This window comes from Corvus kubaryi, unplaced genomic scaffold (assembly GCF_017639235.1).
Source record: "Corvus kubaryi isolate FWS band 111438036 unplaced genomic scaffold, C.kubaryi_AGA036_p1.0 64844, whole genome shotgun sequence".
Lineage (NCBI taxonomy): Eukaryota > Metazoa > Chordata > Aves > Passeriformes > Corvidae > Corvus > Corvus kubaryi.
The window spans coordinates 32855-38894 of NW_024581552.1; the positions used below are offsets into that span (position 1 = coordinate 32855).

A 6040-nucleotide genomic window follows, 5' to 3' on the forward strand; every position below is an offset into this window, starting at 1 on the left:
GGCTTGACTAACAGCTCAGGGCTGCATCCAGGCTTGGGTTCAAGCTGAAAGCTGGCATCTAGAAGAGGAGTTGTGCCCATATCCTTGAAAACTCAGACCAAGGTCTGGATTGAACTATCACCCAGTCCCTACTTTTTACTGTTACTGTTGCATTTTACAATCACCAAGGTGACTTTCTCCCCCCTCAATTCCCAAGATGTGACTCCCCAAGTGGGCTGTTTGTCCCCCCAGCAGAAAATAGAGTCACACCAGCAGCAGAGGGTGTGGGGGCAGACGCTTTTTGGGCATAAGAACTGGCAGTTTTTAGAGCCTCCAAAAGAGTAGGCGACTGTGCTGAGGCTCTTTCTCCCACCACAAATCACGAAGCCAAATATCTCAGTTGCACTGCATGTCTGCAGCAGTTCCTTCTCCAGTGCTGGCTAGTGTGGGAAGGTCTCTGTTGGCACACAGCTTGCCCAATCACTTGCCTATGTGTGGTCAAACTTAAGGTGACCATGTGTTCAAGATGAACATGTGGGCAGAGCCCTTCTGCCACTTATAGCCTGCCTGGCTTCACAAGGACACCCAGAGCACACCAAATATCAAACTACATGCAATCAGCCAAATCCTGCAGGGATGTTGGCACCTGGATTCAGGGAGCAGGCAGGGCAGCAGAGTGGATATCTTGTCTGCTTCTTAGAGAAGGGAGGGCAACAAGTTAACTGAAGGTAATAGGAACAGATAAACTTATGTATCTTGTACCCTACAAAAGAAAGGCCTTTCTAGTGAAACAGATGGGTTTAAGTGCCATTTAAAGCAACTCCTGCTTTACCCAAGAAAGCCTCACAAACTCTGAATGTGGATTACACAAGCAGTTTATACAAGAGAGAGTCTGGCAACACATCTCCAACATCACAGAAAGCCTTCTTAAGCAAAGCTGAACCAGAGGAGTCAAAACCAGCCCCTATATCCTTGAACTTCAAGCAGTGCTACTGACTTAAGCTACCTGTGGTTGGGAGCTGAACTTAATTCTGAAACTGCTGCTTCTCCTTCTTTTTCTCCACTCCCATTCTTGATAGCCCAGTCACAGGGAGACAATTTTTAGGAACATGTAACAGCATGGCTCCATTGTTTCTCATGAATTGTAAAGACCATCACAAAAGTGCATAGGCAAAAAGTTAAGAGGTTTCAGAAAAACAATCACACAAGCAGAAGTTGTCATTGGTGTCATGACTCTAAACTTTTGATTCGAGCCACTGATTTAGCATGTACTGCCTCAGTCTCTTAGCACCTTCCTCTACATAACTTTTCTTGAAGGACCTGAGCAATAAGAGCTAAGTAATAGCTGTCAGAGACTTCCTTTTTCTTCCTCCTTTCTTTTGCAATTATGTACTGAATACCAGAATTATAACCAACATGTACATTAAACCTGCAAATGGTCAAAAGTGCAGAAGACAGGTAATTTCTCATCATGTTTAGTGAAAAGGCACTACACAGAGAAAAAAGATGGAATTATTTGTTCCCTGCTAGTCAAAGCACTACTTAAAAGAGAGAACCTCAAAAAATCAAAGCAGTGAAAGTGATAAGACAGACTTTGTTAGAATAATCAGTATGGACAGACTAAAGATTAGCTTGAATGAAATTTAGAGAGAAAAATATCCTCTCATCCTTCCTCCATACAGAGTAGCACAACCACTCAGTTCACACTGCTGCAGCCATTTCAGAAGTGATAGCTTTGGGAAGAGCCAGGGCTGCTTTTCAATACTAAACTGATGGAAACACATGTATGCAACAGGTGAACACAAAAATGCAGAGTTTTTAAAAGGAAAGAAAAATTAAACCCAGGGATATAAAATAGAGTGGAGGAAATAGAGTCAAGCAAAAGGCTTCCAACAGTGAAAGAAAGGCTGAAGTTTTGGCTCATTGCTTAAACTTAAGAAAGTTTGGTACTGACAAAGGGACATCTTCAACTACACCACGTTGCCCAAAGCCCCACCCAACCTGGACTTGAATGTTTCTAGGGATGGGGGGGCATCTACCCCCTACTCTGGGCAACCTGTGCCAGTTTTTCACCACCCACACTGTAAAAAACTTCTTCCTCATATCTAATCTAGTTCAACTCTTTTAGTTTAAAACCATTATCCCTTGTCCTATCATAACAGGCCCTGCTAAAAAGTTTGTCCTCATCTTTCTTTTAGGCCCCCTCTAAGTACTGAAAAGACAGGACAAGATCTCTCCAGAGACTTTATTAAGTGAGTGCAAACCACAAGGGTAAACATGAGTAAGTCAGCAAAACTGATGAAGCAAACTGTTCTCACACATTTGAAAGCAAAGTGACTAAAATGTAGCTGCTGTAACAGGATGGGACTATACTTTAAGGTATTTTCACGGGAGAACAAATTTTTACAAATTTTCAGTCTTCGTATTTCCCGTTTCTCAGACCAGATTTTTGGTGGCTCTTTCTTGGACGGCATGTTTCCACAGTTGTTCTTGATCTTTCCAATCTTCCTGCGACAGACACAAGGGAAACAGTGAAATAATGGCAAATAAAGAATTTTTAGGGGCAGAACTCTTCTTACCTTAGCATGGCCACGTCTGACTTATACCCTAGTGAACTGGGGCTGGACCTTCGTTACTGGTTACGGGATGTGGTCAGTGCTTTGCACAAGGCTCTGAACAGCATTGCCTCCTTCCAAGAGAACAGGAAGAGAGTCCTTTCGACACCTGTGTCTCGTGCCATGCAATTCAGAAATGCATGCAAAAGTGCAAATACCCAACCACCATTTAAACAAACTGGAGGACCATTCCTGAGGAGGTATAGGGTAAGGGAGGAGCATAAAGATGAGGGCAGTGAATTTCGTGACTGTAAGCTTAAAGTAAATATTGAATAACAAACTGGAATTCAGACAAGTCACGCATTTTATTCAAAAGGAAGTATCTTAGGGATAGCTGAAGCTGGCATCAGGGTGATACAGAAAATTACAAAGGAAAGACGATAAAATATGCAAGGGTATTCACAATGGAAAGAAGGAGTTATGAACCCCCCTGAAGCTCAGAGGAAAATCAGTTGCAGATACGTGGGTATTACTTAGTGTCTGGCTTGAAAATAAATGCTGTTGCAATGACTCCGTAAGAAGATGTCATGGTTTAGGAAAGGTATTTCCCAATTTAATGTTTCCCACTGTAACACCCCAGGCCACGCCCCCTTCCCGTGCTCCTCCCCTTGTACTGGGGTAGAAGGGGGAACTGGAGGCACAGAAAGGAAAAGACCACAATTTGAGATAAGGACAACTTACCAGAAACAGCAACAAAAGAGGAAAATGATCAGTGACAACAGCAGTAGTAATAGCAGAGTGTACAAGAGAGGTGAAGGATATGCACACAGTGCTCACCTCACAGAACCCAGCACCACTGACCCCTCACCCTGCAAAACCAGAAAGAACCCTGATCCCGCTCCAACCCCCCTGGTGCAGTGGGAGGTGGTATCCTACAGCCTCTGACCCTGACCCTCCTGGCTGGCAGAAGAATTAACCATGTCCTGGCCAGACCCAGGACAGAAGGGTTTGGGCAAAGCCAGGGAATGACTGAAACTAAGGTATGAGGAAGGAAGATACAGTCACAATTAGATGTCACTTCAGGATGATGCTGGTATTCAGACCAAAAATAAAAACAATGAATCTTCCAACTGCGTATGCACAAAGCATAAAAATATTAGAAAAATGTTTAGGCAACAAAAATTTATATGAAGGCAAAAGAAGACTTCATTACAAATTAAATCTATGTTTCTCTGAAGGTAGTTGTATAGCACCAGTGGTTCCAGTGGAGCAGGCATTCAGGCTATTTGTTTTAGCCTGAGGGTCCACGGGAACAGGAGGATGTGGTTTTCATGTTAGGGAGTAATGAATGGGTGATCTGTTCCTAGAGCCACTTCACCTCATCCCTTCTAGGGAGTCAAAGAGAGCAAAACTGGTTTTTTTTACAGTTGAATTGGAAAAAAATACCGGTTTTGGGCCATAGGGATGGTTCTATTTTGTGTGCTTGTTCTCCTTGGTTTGAGAAGTAGTGGGGAAACAATGTTCTTTGGTTTTTGGATGCATTCCTTTACAGGTGTAGAAGGATGGAGCTTGCAGCCTTTGACAAGGAAGACAAACAGAACAGAATCTACAACAGGAGCAGGAAACACTTGTAAGTTTTTTTCCTTCCAGATGTTCATTCAAACATTTCAGCTAACATTTAAAAAAGCTTAAAACAGACTAACCAAAATCACTTTTAATCAGGTTTTGTTTCCATGGCACCTTTGATGTCATAAGCTTAATAGCTCTTCAGTGATCCATAGAGTCTTCCAGGAAAAAAAAAAAAAAAAGGCTAGACAACCTGAGTGCCAAATGTTGAATACACCTTTAAAAATATCCTTTCTGAAAAGTTTTCAGGCCTCCCTTCTCTTTTAATAGCCAAGAGAAACCAAAAATCCAACCAGGAATTTCCCCCTCCCATAAACCCCCACCCGGCATATCAATGGAAATCTTTGAAGAGCAGTTGGAATACATGGAGACCCACAAATGTATTATTAAACTGCAACGGAAATGCATAAAAAAGGCTGTTATAAAAATAGCCGTAAACCATTTCTTTTTTTTTTTTTTTTGTTCTACAGATGCAAACTCTCAAGAAACATCTTTCTGTCAAAACTGAAACAGACTGTGGTGTTCTGCAGCACATTTCTCTGCTAGGGAAACATTCTTGGTACAGTATTTTTGCTCTTTGTATGATGTTTTTTCCAAGGATTTTCTGATTAAACATGGTGATGAGGGGTGATAGCAGTCATGTTATGGTTTCTACTAACACACACAAGTCTTACCAGAGGTGAAATAGATGTAATTTGCTTTTATTTAAAAGCTTTTGCTCAGTAATACTTTCATGTCTTGATCTAGCACTTGTAGTCAAGCAACATTCCCAGTCTCATCAGCCCTTAAGATCCTGGTCTGATTTTATATGAAAAAAAAAGGGGCAGATCTTTGGCTTGATGGTTTTCTGAGATCTCTGCAACAGTTTGGAGAGCAACATATTCCTCTACCTTGTGGTTTTGGTAAGTATAGGAAAGGGAACAAATCTTCAGATGGCTTGCTGCTGGAGAAATGAAATATCATGAAATATACTAAAAAATCATAAAAATCCTAATCCTGATTAGAAGACTTGCTTCTTTGAAGGTAGAGTGTAATGATTTTTATATGCTGATAGTAAAATACACAGCAAAGGTATACTGTACTAACTTTAATGGAAAGAACAACTAAAAATTTTGAATTTTAAAGGGAAAACTTGATAAAACTCTGAGTAAGAGATGAAAACATGCATATCAAGTGATACTCATACAACATGGTATGAACAAAATAAAATAGTTCTTTGAAATAAAAGCCACTAATCAAGTTACTTTTTAATTTATGTTTCTAGAACAGAAAAAGGAGACGATACTGTATTTTTCATACATCTGGACTTGAATTCTGCAATATATGTACTAGTGAATCTGGATGCTGTCATATGAGCCAAGATACTAAGCAACCATAATTTCTAACTCATTCAGCAAAATAAGTAAGCTTTTCATATTGAAATAATTATCATATTTTAGAAGGATAAAATCTAACAGAATTTTAAGCATAACTTAAAAAGTGGATGTTCCCTCTGTACATGGAAGGATTTGAACTCAAATCCCAATACTGGTGAATTACTCCAGACTTTTGGTGATCTTAACTGAGAGTGTAACAGAGTCTATGGTACCTTAAATCACCTGTGTACATTTCATAATTTGGCCCCATTAAACTTTCTCTGTTACAAAACATAGTGAACTGTCTATTTTTGGTCTAGGGAAGCTAATAAATAAAACCACAGATTTAAAAAACCCTCAAACAACAAAACCCCCACATATTCTCCCAGATGCAGTAATCACATATTTGGGTTTTTGTTTGGGTTACTGGCCTGTTTGTCTCTCTAACCTTGTTTAATTATGGAATAAAAGAAGTACGTAGCTACAATGTATTAAAAGACAGAAAAAACCCGTTCTTATATTTTG

At 40.3% G+C, this 6040-nt stretch overlaps 2 long non-coding RNA genes across 2 annotated transcripts in view; both read left to right on the forward strand.

The window, feature by feature from the left end:
• The window catches only part of LOC121672683, a 31144-nt gene extending 26471 nt beyond the window's left edge, over window positions 1-4673 (forward strand). The window contains exons 2-3 of the long non-coding RNA XR_006018943.1: window positions 4087-4164; window positions 4631-4673. This is a non-coding gene — a long non-coding RNA (uncharacterized LOC121672683). The remainder of the gene's footprint in view (window positions 1-4086; window positions 4165-4630) is intronic.
• A 9-nt stretch (window positions 4674-4682) lies between these two features.
• Window positions 4683-5609, forward strand: LOC121672684. The gene is made up of 2 exons (XR_006018944.1): window positions 4683-5062; window positions 5425-5609. It is a non-coding gene; the product is annotated as an uncharacterized LOC121672684 (long non-coding RNA).
• Window positions 5610-6040: the final 431 nt, after the last annotated feature.